Source organism: Xenopus laevis, chromosome 3S (assembly GCF_017654675.1).
Source record: "Xenopus laevis strain J_2021 chromosome 3S, Xenopus_laevis_v10.1, whole genome shotgun sequence".
NCBI lineage: Eukaryota > Metazoa > Chordata > Amphibia > Anura > Pipidae > Xenopus > Xenopus laevis.
Window position 1 is genome coordinate 96,003,228 of NC_054376.1, and position 15,215 is coordinate 96,018,442.

The 15,215-nt window shown below is 35.4% G+C and overlaps 1 pseudogene; it reads right to left on the minus strand.

The window, feature by feature from the left end:
- Window positions 1-15,215, minus strand: part of LOC108712383 — a 613,424-nt pseudogene that overhangs the window by 194,421 nt on the left and 403,788 nt on the right.

Here is a 15,215-nt window from a genome sequence, read left to right on the forward strand (position 1 = left end):
TTTTTTTACTTTGCTGTTTGAGGTACATAGTAACATAATCACACCAATTAGACTTCCTTACCTAGTTCAGAGTCATTTACTAGTCACAACACAATTCAAGATACACTAATCTTTAAAGCGTACAGAAGACTCACTTAAGGCTGCTAGGAGTAGCTCTCTCTTACACCATTGCAGTTCGTAGGCCCACCAGCCAAAATGGCAAACCCTTAAAGAGACGGTTATTTTGATAAAGCATAGTTGGTGCACCTTGCAAAGATCTAGGGTATTTTTTAGATAACAAGTTGACAATTCCAGACACTTCATTCTCGTGCTACATAAAGCAAAAAACTTCTGTCGTCTTTGCATAAAAAAGGTCATAAACTTCAACGATGAAAACATAAAATTTTGCCTCTTTATAGATCCCTGGTAAGCCTCATCTTAATTGCAGTGGCAGTTTGACTCCAGTCCTTAAAGGGATATAAATGAGCTGGAAGAGTCAACCGTTGCAACTAAACTTTTTTTTTTTTTATAGACTAATTAAATCAGCAAGTTATCGTCTTATCACCAGGTGCTAATACAAGAGCCATTATTTGTATTCCAATTTGTAGTTAAATCCATATAGAACAGCTAGAAAATGCATCAAATATTTACGAGAACGCAACACGAAAGCCAAATCTATCAATTAACGACACATTCAAAATTCAAGATAATTGAAATAACCAAGTCAAAAATGAAGCTATTTGTTCTGAGAAGATTGTTTACCAGCCATGTATAGAACATGGCCAATTTCTTGACAGAAAATCCAAGTCAACTTTTCAGGGGGACAATTTCTCATGAAGGAAAGTCATCTCTCTTAAATCATTACATGCATTCTGATAAATTATTTTGTTTTCTGTAATCCTGCCATTGGCACCACACACTTCTCAGCAGATAGCTTGACAAAACTATTAATTTAGATAGCAGGTAAACATATCTGTCTAACATATCACTTAAGCTGATTATTTATAACATCTTATTCTCATGATACTGGTCTATTATTACAAATGGCGCATGTGCAAAATTACTGCAAATTGAGTTGAGGAAAGTGCACATTACATGTAAGTTAATTGCACTGGCTATCTGTTCAGAAATCTTTGGCAGAATAATGTTTGAGAGCAAAATGGTTGAATGAGCAATAGTGTATCCCACAAAACCACCCAGCATACTAGAATTCAGTTAATAGGTGTGAGTACTTTTTATTTTCTAGGTGCCAACAGCTACAAACATATTGTCATCTTGTATATTAGTATACCTGAGCCAAAAACATTAAGAATCCCTGGTTCAATTATACTCAGTTGGTTTGCAGTTCAAATCTCATCTGGAACATCATTATACATCTTGACATCATATTTCATTCAGATATTATTTTACTACATATGTATGCTTGTGCGTAGCATACTTGATCTATGCAGCTGGTTCCAAGTTTAATCTGATAGCAAATTTGCCATCCAGATAGATCTTTATTGAAACCAACTTATCAAAATTTCTCCCATAACTTTATTTATTCTACACAATCCAAATTTATAAAACTATTTTTCTTTCTCCTGTAATAAACCATTCAATGTACGTTGATTCTAACTAATATGCTAATTAACCTTTTGCAAAAAACCAGCCCTATTGTGTTTATTTAATGATACATGACCAGTCCGGGAAAACCCTAGTATTTTCTCCCTGTCTGTTGGTTTTCTTCAGTACCAATTTCATTTTACTGGAATAATTTATTCTTCCTGTATAGTTTTGGAATATGAGAAATAAAAACATATTCTTTCATATCCAAAACATACTAAGAGGACATTATTCCAATGAATGAAACTGACCTAAGTGGGATGCTATTTATAAGATATAAAAGAATTCAATAGATGCAAGAACAATGTATAAAGAACAAATCACGTAAAAAATCGCTTAAGCCGATTTATCAAATATCGAGGTAAATTCAAATTTCCGAGCTATTGTTTTTTACTCGACTAAGGATAGTCCAATGATCGAATTTTGAAAATATGTTAAAACACCAATATATCGAAAATTTATTCATTATTTCTTCTTTAAAGAATTTCACTCTCACCGATTCGCCATCTAAAACATGGCAAATTCTGTTTTTAGCCTATGGGACCTCCTAACCTATTTGAGTCAATGGTGGAAAAACTTTGAATCAAAAATATTCAAATGCGCTATTCCTTTCTATTCTACAATTGGAATCATTCAGCCGAAACGCACCTATTCGATCGAAACGTACCTATCGACCAAAAGAACTTTGCTTATTGCGTTGGTCTTTTGAATTCAAATTTTCAAGTTTTGCAATCAAAATGTCGACCCTTGATAAATTATTGCCCCCCTAAATGATACTTATATGTATAAGAATTATAATGACCTAAGAAATTAGTTTGTAATTTTTTCCCCATATTATAATTACAAGAAATATTTATAATAATCTTTTATTTCATTTTGATAAGTTTCTTATTTACTCATAGAAGTTTACATTACACAGACTGAGACCAATTAAATCATATACGGTTAACGTGCGATGCATTCACACAACTCTTGTCATTACCAAAGCTTATTCTTCCACTACATGTGAGGAAAGATGAAAATTATCCTGTTTGATTTCTTGCCTGCCTGGCTGCTTTGTTTTACTAATGAGAGGTACATTTAATCTAATTAAAAGAGGAGAAATTTGGAGCATCCTGCTTTGAATTTTTTATAACCCTATGCTACAGTTAATTTCAACCCCCTGTTTACAATTTTCTTTCTCAATCCTCAGTCCTAAATTGTATTTGTGTGAGTGGAATAGTGTGAGCAGCATTGCCTTCACCTGCTGAACAAGACCTCTTTACTTACTTGTGATGATGCAAATCCAGCTTCTCAGTGCAACAACATAGCTGTTCTTGCTGCTTAAGAGCTCAAGCCGCTTACGCTCTAGAAAATTCTTATAAGTCTTGATTAATTCAAGGTACGATGTTGATGTGACATATAGGGGCTCATTTACTATTGGTCAAATATCGAGGGTTAATTAATCCTCGATATTTGACCCCTCGAAGTTAAATCCTTTGACTTAAATATCGAAGTCGAAGGATTTACTGCAATTCCTTAGATCGAACGAAAAAATCTAACGATTCGAAGGATTTTAATTCATGGATTCGAACGATTTTCCTTCGATCAGAAATTGCTTGGAAGCCTATGGGACTTCCCTATAGGCTAATATTGGTGCTCGGTAGGTTTTAGGTGGCAAAGTAGGTGGTCGAAGTTTTTTTTAAAGAGACAGTACTTCGACTATCGAATGGTCGAATAGTAGAGAGCGATTTTTAGTTCGATTCGAAGTCGAAGGTCTAAGTAGCCAATTCGATGGTCGAAGTAGCCAAAAAAATACTTCAAAATTCGAAGTATTTTTCCTTCTAATCCTTCACTCGAGCTAAGTAAATGTGCCCCATACTGTATGTATGGCTTTGGAGAGATTCAAAAACCTGTCCACAAAAATTACACCATCACATAAGTCACAAGTGAACTCAGAGCAGTACAATACAAGACATTTCATGCTAGCTTAGGTATGAATGCACATTTTGTCATTATCAATCCAACCAGCAGTGATGGGCGAAATTAATTCGGCAGGCCCAAATTCACGGCAAATTTCCCTTGATTCGCCGTCGGCGAAACGCCATGATATTTGCCGGCGTAAAAAAAAATGGACGCTGGCGTAAAAAACAAGACGCCGGCACCATTTTGCTAATTTTTCGCCATTTCGCAAATCTAGTGGGAATTTGCGAATTGTCCGGTGAATCAAAACGCCCCAAATTCGCCCATCACTAGTTATGGTATGTAATCATATAGCCATTTCTGTAATGTGCTAAATTAGTGGCATTTATTAAAATACCCTTTTAACAGTTCAATATGATTGTTATGAGAATGATTTGTCTACACTCCAATAACAGCATTGAGGTCTATCCAAACTATTATTTTCCCACTGAGCAGAAACTCCAATAATATTGTTATATGAAGCTGTGCTTATCCAGTTTAACTTGAATGGTTATAAACTCATGAACCATTAATATCAAAGGAACTTACAAAGGAATTAAAAACTATAAAACTCCAATACCTGTATTCCCCAATAAGGTAAAGTGGAACTCTGATACGGTCTTATTTACTAGAATTTTCGTTTTATCGCACATAATTTCTTGTGTACAATTTAAGAAAACTGGCACAATAATGTCCACTAAAAGAACATAAGCTAATGCATTTTAGGGCTCATCGTGGTTGCTGTTTTATGTACCTATACTCCATTGTATTATTGCTTTTTCTCATATAATGGGTAGAGGCAATGGCATACATTATACTCTGATGGTGGATTTGAAATGTACACAAAGAAGCAGCATGAATACAGGCTAAGAAAAGACCCAGCATGTGTAATTTTTCTGCATCATTCATGCTGTGTGTGCATTTAACGGGTTTATTTCTAGGTATATAAATATAACCCTTTGTCTCCCTTCCATTAGCAGGAAGTAGTGGTAAAGAAAGGGAACATCGCAGAAAAATTGCTTCAGTGAGCAGTGAGGAACATATTTTTGTAATACTGTTGGAGAAATTTTAAAAATGAAGCATATAATTTAGATTTTCAGCAACTGGACTGAGAATACCTCTTTATAAAGAGAATTTTGGTAGCAACTGTCCTAAGAATATCCCTTTTCAAGAGAAGTTTAAACATATGCCCGACAATACCCCTTTATCAAAGAAGTTATAAAAATTGACAGGAGAATATCTCATTATCAGAGGAATTAGCAGTAATAACACTGCAGAAAAAATGCTTAAGTGAGCTCTACTGAACATATTTTTATATTGGAGGAGACATTTAAAAAATGAAGCCTGTAATTTCAAATTTCAACAACTGGCCTAAGAATGCCTCTTTATCAAAGAAGTTAGTAAGAACTGGCCCAAGAATGCCCCTTTATCAGTGAAGTTAGTAAAAAATGCCCTGAGAACACCGATGTATCCAAAAATGTTAGTAACAGTCTGGCCTGAGAATACATCTTTATCAAGGAAGTTAGTGACAATTGGCCTGAGAAATATTAGTATCAAATGAGAGAATTCATACCAACAGACCTGACAATACCTCTTTATCAGGAAACTTAGTAGCAATTTGCCTAACAATACCTCTTTATCAGGTAAGTGTTAGTACCAATTAACTCTTTATTAGGAAGTAAGTTACAATAAGCACAAGAAATACATCTTTATCATAGAAGTATTGGTAACTAACTGACCTGAAAATACCTCTTAACTGGAAAGTAAGTAAAATCTGGCATGTGAATACATCATTAAAAGAGAAGTTAGTAACAACTGGTCTAACAATACCTTTTTGTAAGGGAAGTTTAACAAGGTATTGTTAGACCAGTTTTTACTAACTTCTCTTATAATGTTCTTGTAAACTGTATGTAACATACTGTATGTACAGTATATTAACTGTCCATGTAATAGTGTGTCACAATAACTTATGATCTCTCATAAATTCTCTCTCGGAGAGACTCTCTCAAGAACAAAGTCTTACAAATTTCATGAAGAAACCAAATAACATTTTCCACATTTCATTCTCAAAAACGTTCCCTTTCCCCTGGATAATTTTGTTCAAGTCATACTTAGGGGCAGATGTATTAAGGGTCGAATATCGAGGGTTAATTAACCCTCGATATTTGATTGGCGAATTAAAATTTTGCACAATTCGTTCGATCGAAGGAATAATCGTTCGATTGAATGATTAAAGCCTTTGACTCGACCGTTTCTATCGAAGGATTATCCTTCGATCAGAAAAAACTTGGAAAGCCTATGGGGACCTTCCCCATAGGCTAACATGGACTTCGGTAGCTTTTAGGTGGCGAACTAGGGGGTCGAAGTTTTTTCTTAAAGAGACAGTACTTCGACTATCGAATGGTCGAATAGTCGAACGATTTTTAGTTCGAATCGGTCGAGTCAAAATCTTGGTCGAAGGTCGAAGTAGCCCATTGGATGGTCGAAGTAGCCAAAAAAACACTTAGAAATTCAACGTTTTTTTCCTCTATATTACTTCACTCGAACTTAGTGAATGGGCCCTTAGTATTACCACATCCAAAGGTCTCACCAAGTCCTTTTTTAAGGATTCCCATTTACAAGAGCTTATGCAACTGCAAGAGAACTAATGGCCACAAAATCACAACCATTGCTACTGTGACTTGTGCTCATCACAGAATATCTGTCCCTATTTTGGTAAATACATATGTGTATCTCCTTAGAGGGAAGATCTGCACATGATTTTGCAAACTAGCCCATTTCACTGACGTCTTTTCAGGTTCATTTTGCATCTCTTAGCCTCACCCAAGAACTGACATGTATTTCAATATCCCCTGGGCAGTGCTGCTGTTCTGTTCTTGTTGTACCCAGGAAACCAATTAATTAAATACCCTTTAAAGAATGCAATAATGCTTTGATGGAAGTGCTGACACATGAACACAGCTTCTTTTCTGATTTCCTGTGACATTTCCACATCATCAAGAAAATGATTTGCCACCTTCTCAAGAGCATCTTCAGGCATGCCTTTTAGAGAAAAATAAACCAGAGAGCGAGATTGTTTATTGTACTGAGAAGGAAATTCAACCTATTTATGACAAAGCATAACTGACAGATTCACAATGCAATTGAGATTCAGAATGAGGGAGTCAAAAATATGATCTACTTCTACCTTAGAGACAGAAACATGTATTGCTGATGGTTAGTAATATTTAGTCCTCTTTTATTGCATAGTCTTTAGTGTAAAATAATGCGTATTGTTACTTCTATATATTTTGTATCATCTATGTCTAGTTTGCACAAAAATTATGGTAGAAGTAGTGATGAATGCCACTGCCTAATCATGGGAAAATTTTATAAATTCTGATTTGTGGATCAATTTTACATTCTGTATAATCAAGTACTAGTGCAGTACATAATTTTTCACATGACAAGGCTTGTGCTGCAAAGTAAAGTACTATATTTCTCTTATTAATATGAATGGAGCATCTAAGGGGCACATTTATTCATCACGAGTGACGGATTAGAATAAAAAATACTTTGAATTTCGAAGTATTTTTTTTTGGCTACTTTGACCATCGAATTGGCTACTTCGACCTTCGACTTTGAATCAAACTAAAAATCGTTAGACTATTCGACCATTCGATAGTTGAAAGTACTGTCTCTTTAAAAAAAACTTCGACCACCTACCGAGCACCAATGTTAGCCTATGGGGAAGGTATGCTTCCCATATGCTTTCCTAGCTTTTTTAGATCAAAGGAAAATCATTCGATCGATGGAAGGATTTAATCGTTTGATCGAACCTTTTTCCTTCGATCGTTCGATTGAAGGAAATGCGGTAAATCCTTTTTACTTCGACGGCTGAATATCAAGGGTTAATTAACCCTCGATATTCGACCAATAGTAAATGTGCCCCTAAATGTGGCTAACCACATATTACTGTATTTATATTGGATTAAACTGTCTACAACTTGATCTGGTAAAGCGTTCTTTTTGCCAGTTGTCACATTTTTCAAAACACTAGTTTCTGTTGTTTAGAAATTGATAAAAATGCAACTTTGCAAATTTATTATTTTGTTTGATGGTATAAGCATGAGTTCCAGTGGTATGGGCATGGGTTTCTAAGTGCCTGTGAATCACTGGCTCACTTGCCCTGTTCCATATATATGGATTTCCTGGATTTGATCATTAGCCTGTTTTTCAAACTTTTTGTCTGCCATCTACCATGACTGTTGACCTGTTCTCAAGCTTGTTACTGCAGCCTGCCTTTATCTCTTGTCTAAAACAGGAAAACCAAGAAATTTCAATTTTCAGGACCTCTAACCATCACTTCTGTCCAACAAAGCCCAGTATCAATAAATCAAAATCTGGTAACAAAAAGGTCAGACACAGAATTTAACTGCAAAAAGTTGCAGTGCTTTTAATTATACAACATGTTTCAAGCAGGAGCTCGAAAAAGAGCTCCTGTTAAAAAAAAAATGTTGTGTAATTAAAAGCACTACAACTTTTTGCAGTTAGATTCTGCGTCTGACCTTTTTGTTACCATATTTTTATTTATTTATCTCTGCCTGTTCATGTACTTACCTCTTTGTCCTTTCGGTTCGAATAGTCATTAAGGAAACCCCGCATGAATACTTTAGCCAACAAGGTTTTTTCTTGAAGTCACGCAAGGCTTTTTGAATGACTGCTCAAGCCAAAAGGACCATTTATGAAAATATATAGGCATTATTCCTACATCTTACTATAAAAAAAAGTCTGAGCTATGAACTTTTGACCTGCTATGGGTAATCTAAGCAACTGTAAAATACATCAGTTTGCATAAAATGCTGTATATAGAGGTACAATAGCTGTGTTAATAATAATTATACATTTGCCCTATTGCAATGTAATAAATGTAATAAAACTGTAATGTAATAAATATTTACCTGAAACCAAACAGTTGACTAAAGATGGAAAATGCTGAAGGTGATCTCAAAATGCGTGTCCAGTTCGACTAAAGACCAGTATCATGTGTAAGTTATTTCTGATTCGGTTTTTAAATTTACTGTACAATTCAGATGGGGTATTCTCAATCCGTGATTTACTTGCTGGCAACATTTGGCACATTTGCAAGAAAAAATACATGGAATACATTTAAATAATACTTAAAGGGATCCTGTCATTGGAAAACATGTTTTTTTTCAAAATGCATCAGTTAATAGTGCTACTCCAGCAGAATTCTGCACTGAAATCCATTTCTCAAAAGAGCAAACAGATTTTTTTATATTCAATTTTGAAATCTGACATGGGGCTAGACATTTTGTCAATTTCCCAGCTGCCCTGGTCATGTGACTTGTGCCTGCACTTTAGGAGAGAAATGCTTTCTGGCAGGCTGCTGTTTTTCCTTCTCAATGTAACTGAATGTGTCTCAGTGGGACATGGGTTTTTACTATTGAGTGCTGTTCTTAGATCTACCAGGCAGTTGTTATCTTGTGTTAGGGAGCGGTTATCTGGTTAGCTTCCCATTGTTATTTTGTTTGGCTGCTGGGGGGGGGGAGGGAGGGGGTGATATCACTCCAACTTGCAGTACAGCAGTAAAGAGTGTTTGAAGTTTATCAGAGCACAAGTCACATGACTTGGGGCAGCTGGGAAATTGACAATATGTCTAGCCCCATGTCAGATTTCAAAATTGAATATAAAAAAAATCTGTTTGCTCTTTTGAGAAATGGATTTCACTGCAGAATTCCGCTGGAGCAGCACTATTAACTGATTCATTTTGAAAAAAAAAGTTTTTTCCCATGACAGTATCCCTTTAAAATAATAATAATAGTCTATACCAACCAGCAACTAAATGCATCAACAGTCAAGATGCAGAGTTAAATCAACCATTACAGTACATATTTCAACATAGTCATAGAGTTATAATTGGTGTTACTGCATACTTATTAAACACATTCAAAAAAATCCACTCAGTAAAATTATGGTGTGCTGGTTATTATGCTAAAATACATATATACAATACAGTATGAAAAATCATTACAAGCCCAATTTGTTTAATCTCTTTTTTATTGTGCACTGATTCTTTGGTCTGATCTGTTATCCTCTCAAATGCAAATTTATATTCATTAAAACGTCATTATGGCATACCAGGAGAAATAATTGAAATTGCTTAGTTTTATACAGGCAAAGCAAAACAATTTGAAACTTTCCTAGGAATTGTATTCTCTTTATTTATTAAAGGTATTATTTTCTGCAAAGGCTCAGTCATTGTAACATAAAATGACTTCTCGTGCCCTCCTCCCCTTGCTGGTATTCCTGCCTGAAAGCATCCCTTACTAAATCACAATAAAAGAAAGATGACCTTTTCTAACACTTCCAGTTTTTCTTCATTACTGGAACAGGGAAGAAACATCACTGGTGCTTAGGGATCATGTTGATGTCTTCCAAAAATGACTCATCCTATTGCAAGAAAGAAAATTGCTCATTTACAAGCCAAATAATGAAATGCAGAAATAGGAAAGAAAACCTTTCACATTTAACTTATTTCTGCCATTATTTTATTTGTATGTTTTGTTGAGTGAAAATACAGGCTTTCCTTTGAAGTTCATCTGTATGAATTAACCCCTATAAAACAAATATAGGAATAAGCAACAGGCAGCTTAATTTTATCCAGTGATGTACATTAAATATTTAAAATGCATGGGATAGTTTACATTTTTTCAATTTTCTTTTTTTTTTGCCAGTTAAGAAATACCTTTATTTGATAATCAGCAACTAAATACCATTTTCAGATCATCTCTCCATTCAATAACAGTGTATGTTTTTGAATACTAACTTGGTAAAACTCAAACACGGACATAAATGCAGCAAGCATGGTTGAAGACTGACGGGCAGCTCCTTCATCCCTTTAATCATATTAAGAGACAGCAGAATAAATGTAAATGAAAATGCAGGTAAAAGGCAGATGAGAAGATTTGTTGCCTATGAGAAATCAGCACTATCCGTGGGCAACAGTTCTCCTGAAATTACCTTAGCATTGGTGTTAGTGTAAATCTCCAGCAGTAAAAAACATGAAACATATTGGCTTCATCTAGACTTTTCCAGTGTTTTCCCTCTGGCGATTTCCACTGACACCAAGTACTTTCAAGATATTTGTAGCTCACAGGTAGCGTAGATTTCTTGAGCGTGACAAATCTCATTACCTTTAAAGAAATCATTAAAGAAATCAGAACACAGACTCACGTTCATTTACAAATATGGGAATGATTTCTCAAGCCCCATTTGAAGCTGTGTTTGAGACCTTACTTACTATATTTATGGTCATCCAGCAAAGGCTGCTAGATGGTCTGAAGAAGAGGCACAATTTATTTATTTGTAAGATACATCTTCATGAAATTTGGTATATACACTATACCATTTAGAAAGTTTATATTCTCAAAGTTCACCATTAAAATCTAAAGAAGAGCCAACAAATATAGCTCCATCTTATATATTTATATATATATATATATATATATATATATATATATATATATATATATATATATATATATAAACCACTAGTTTTTAAAAACCATGCAATGAGGCTGTGACCACAAAATACATACCGTATAGACAAATACAAGAGTCCTCTGCACTCAACCCATTATCAATATATTTAAGACAGCGACATTTTGTGCATACTGCTACCGAAAAATGCCTTACCCTTTAAACAAAACAGGGATTGTTTGTCCATATATTGCAATATATTTAAGCTGGCCAACTATGTCAGTCTTCCTATATCTGGCCAGTCCTACACTGAAATTGCATCTGATTCATTAAGAATTCCATTGCTTTGTTATATATTTTATGTTTAAGTTTTACCTGCAACTTACTAGCTGCTTTTAAAGTAAAACTCCCAAACTTGGTTGCCCTTTTATTAGACACCAGTGGGATCACCTGACTATAGCTGGGTAGGGGGGGAGCTACAACATAGAGCTGCCACTGCTCCTGTATAAACTATAACAACATTCCCTTGTTTGTTATAGTTTATACAGGAGCAACTCTGACTTAATGAAAGAAAACATCATTCAAGGAATTTTCTAAGTTATATTAAGTAATTTTTTAATGAATACAAAGTAGAAAAAGCTATTACTCCTTTAGCCAAAATTCCAGTTCCCACAATGCCTTGCATGGTTCTTCACTGGCAATGGCACCTCCTGCCTGGCACTGCTGCCTGACACAATGTTCTAACTAGCTTCATGGTAAAAGAGTGAAATAACCCATAAACTTCAATGGGTGTAAAAAACTGTCGCCTGTCAAAAAAAACGGGTCAGATCACCCATCACTAGGCATTATTCATTGGTCTGTTAATCAAATGGCTTTAGCTACATTGCTTCAAATGAATCAGCAGGGCATAAAAATAACAAGAAAAACAGACTGATTTGTTGAACATTTTAATGAATGTAAATGAAAAACTTGGTTAGAATTAAATTTTTCTTTCATTAGGCAAAAAATGACAGGCCCTCAAATGCCTACATGTAAATAGAACAACAGCTGAGGAGAGGTGGGGAAGATTAACTTAATCAGTTCAAAACTGGTACAATTTTTGATTGATCTTATACGCAATTAATGTTCTTGTTTCCATGGCAAATGAAATTTGTATAAAATGCTTATTCCCTTTATCGCATTAAACAAAAGAAAGACAAGTATTTTACTACTGAATCCATAGAGTAGGTACCACTGACAGTACCAGGTCTTGTTTAGTCATGAACCATTGTAGCAAACATGTTGCAAATCATCACACACTTGAAAATTGAACAAAAATGTTGCTGCACAGCCAGTACTGTAGTCTACCTTGGACATCTGCAATGATGGTACTCACTTAAAGGAAAACCATACGCTTAACAGAATGAATACTTAGGGCCACATTACTATGGGTCGAATATCGAGGGTTAATTAACCCTCGATATTGACCATCGAAGTAAAATCCTTCGACTTCGAATATCGAAGTCGAAGGATTTACTTGCATTTCGTTTGATCAAACGATCAAAGGAAAGATCATTAATCGAACGGATTAAATCCTTCGAATCCGAAGGTCCCCATAGGCTAACATTGGTGCTCGTAGGTTTAGCTGGCGAAGTAGCTAGTCGAAGTTTTTTTTAAAGAGACAGTACTTCGGACTATCGAATAGTCGAACGATTTTTAGTTCGAATCGTTCATTTCGAAGTCAAAGTTGTAGTCGAAGGTCGAAGTAGCCAAAAAAATACCTAGAAAATTCGAAGTATTTTTCATTCTAATGCTTCACTCGAGCTAAGTAAATGTGCCCCTGTACCAATATTGCCCTTTTTCATCTTTACCTTGAACCACCATTTTGTGAATGTAGCTCTAACTGTAACAGGACAGAGAATGGACAGAGTTCTGTCCATTCATTGGTTGATGTAACCTAACAAGTATTTATGCCCTTGGTGTGGTTGAGCGCCAGTGAATAGTACCAGTCAGGTGGCAGACCTTAGTACTTTAAAATTACAATTTTCTCCTTAGCATTTTCCAATGGCAGTATTTTTTAATAAAACAAATTTTTAATCAATAGGTTATAAGTAATTTAGTTTTATACAGGCCTACAAAGGGATACAGCTCCCTCTCCTGGCACTGGTATAGCTCTAACCCAGCCCTTAGACTCAAGATGTTCGTAGGTGTAAATAACAGTTTTTAAATAGGTTCAATGACCACTGTGATCTGAACTACTAAAACAAGCTTCATTCTAAGATATAAAGTATAATATATCTGGTAATCTACAAAATAATTATTTAATCCCCCCAAACCTTCTTCTTTACTACACATCACATGTTGCTAACAACTACATTCTTTATTTTTTGTTGAGACGGTATCTTTAATACCCTTGTGACTTACCAATAAGCAGACCATGACCACATGGAAGTCTCAGGATTCTGCTAACTCGAAATATACTGTATGTTCAATAGCAAACTAAAACATCACCAAATTAATAGAAGTTTTGCAGCTTGAATTAAACCTTCATAAGTAATTCTGCATGCACTGAAAAGTAAAGTAAAAGCCCATTATAAGAATAACATCATAGATATCAGATATCAGATTAATTATTTGTGAGAGACCAGAAGGAGAATGGCATATTCGGTTTGCTGCTGTATTTCATTTAAATGATTTGTGTACATAAAATATTACTTTAAAATGGCAGATAAAATAAAATTAACATAACATCAAGTAGTAAGTTCTTAAGCCCGCTGTGAATACTTGCAATCTGCTCAATTAAATCGAATAATTCTATAAGTCAATATTTGCTTTTGTAGATGACTTTTTTCCCTTTTAAACATTATCTGATGAATCAAAATCCTTGAATCCTGAATTTTGAATCTCAATATTTAAAAAGCTACCAACTGGGAGCTCCATGACAGACGGATAGCTCAGTAGCATGAAATTAAAGCAAATATTTAATAACTGCATTATAATATTTAAAAGCTTATTATTAATAGTAATTCTAGATAAAGTAGTTTCTAATGTATCCTTTACATATTATTCACAAAATCAGATTCTTGCTATTTAGGAAAATTTCCTTGAACTTTACTTGGTCAAATCCTTCCTCAGCCCAATATAATTGACAGCCTTCCTGGTTTATCCTGTTAACCTGTGGCAATACAGTAAATCAAGGCATCTGTCTTTTTCCCATCACATAGCCCTACATTAACTTTTTCATATGTTTCTTGCATGGGTTTCTTCATGATTTTGCAAAGCAGAGAACCAAACCTGGTTAGGGTGAGACTGGATAAAAGAAGCCAAAAAGCTGGCTATAAAGCCTCATGTGAGAGTTAAACTTGCATTTGTGGTATTAAGGCAGTGCTATTTATATGGCACAAAGCAAGTAATTACTTTCTGATTTTAGAAGGCTTTATGTTGCATGTCTTGCATGTAAAGGGCTTTTTGGCTCATTTTAACCTGTCTCACCCCAACCAGGTCCGGTTTTCTGCTTCGCTACTCTACAAGTCCTACCCACTCAGAAGCCATGTTCCAATATCTTGTACTGATGAAACAGACTGTGTGCAAGTTTGCATTTATGGCTCTGAACTATTAGGCTATATCTGTGCTATAAAACCAGCGGTTTTGAATGAATAGTTGGCCACAGGGACATAAAGGAGTGATTAGAATGTCTCCACCCATAATCCCTCGTGTGAGAGTTAAACTCACTTAGTAAGGCAATGCTATGTATATGGCATGAGGCAAGTAAATACCTTTTGTTTTCAGAAGGCTTTATGTTTCATGGTTTTGAAAACGCAAGAAGAACTTGAAAAAGATAGCAAGTGCTCTGTGCTTTAGAAAGGGTGAAGGGTTCATCCCGACTAGGGATGTAGCGAACCGCCGAGTATGTGTTCGCGAACGCCGTTCGCGAACACCGGCAAAAAATGCGAACAGTTCGCGAACTGTTCGCGAACTTCGAACATCCGAAAATCGTTCGATTCGAACGATCGTAGGATTTTTAATCGTTCGATCGAACGATTTTCGCTCGAATCGAACGAAAATCGTTCGATTTTAGCGGTCGAATGGTCGAACGATTTTGACGCGAACGCCTATTGGCGAACGTCGCGCGACGTTCGCGAACTTGCAGCGGACGCGAACAGCCGATGTTCGCGCGAACAAGTTCGCCGCAGAACAGTTCGCTACATCCCTAATCCCGACCAGGGCCA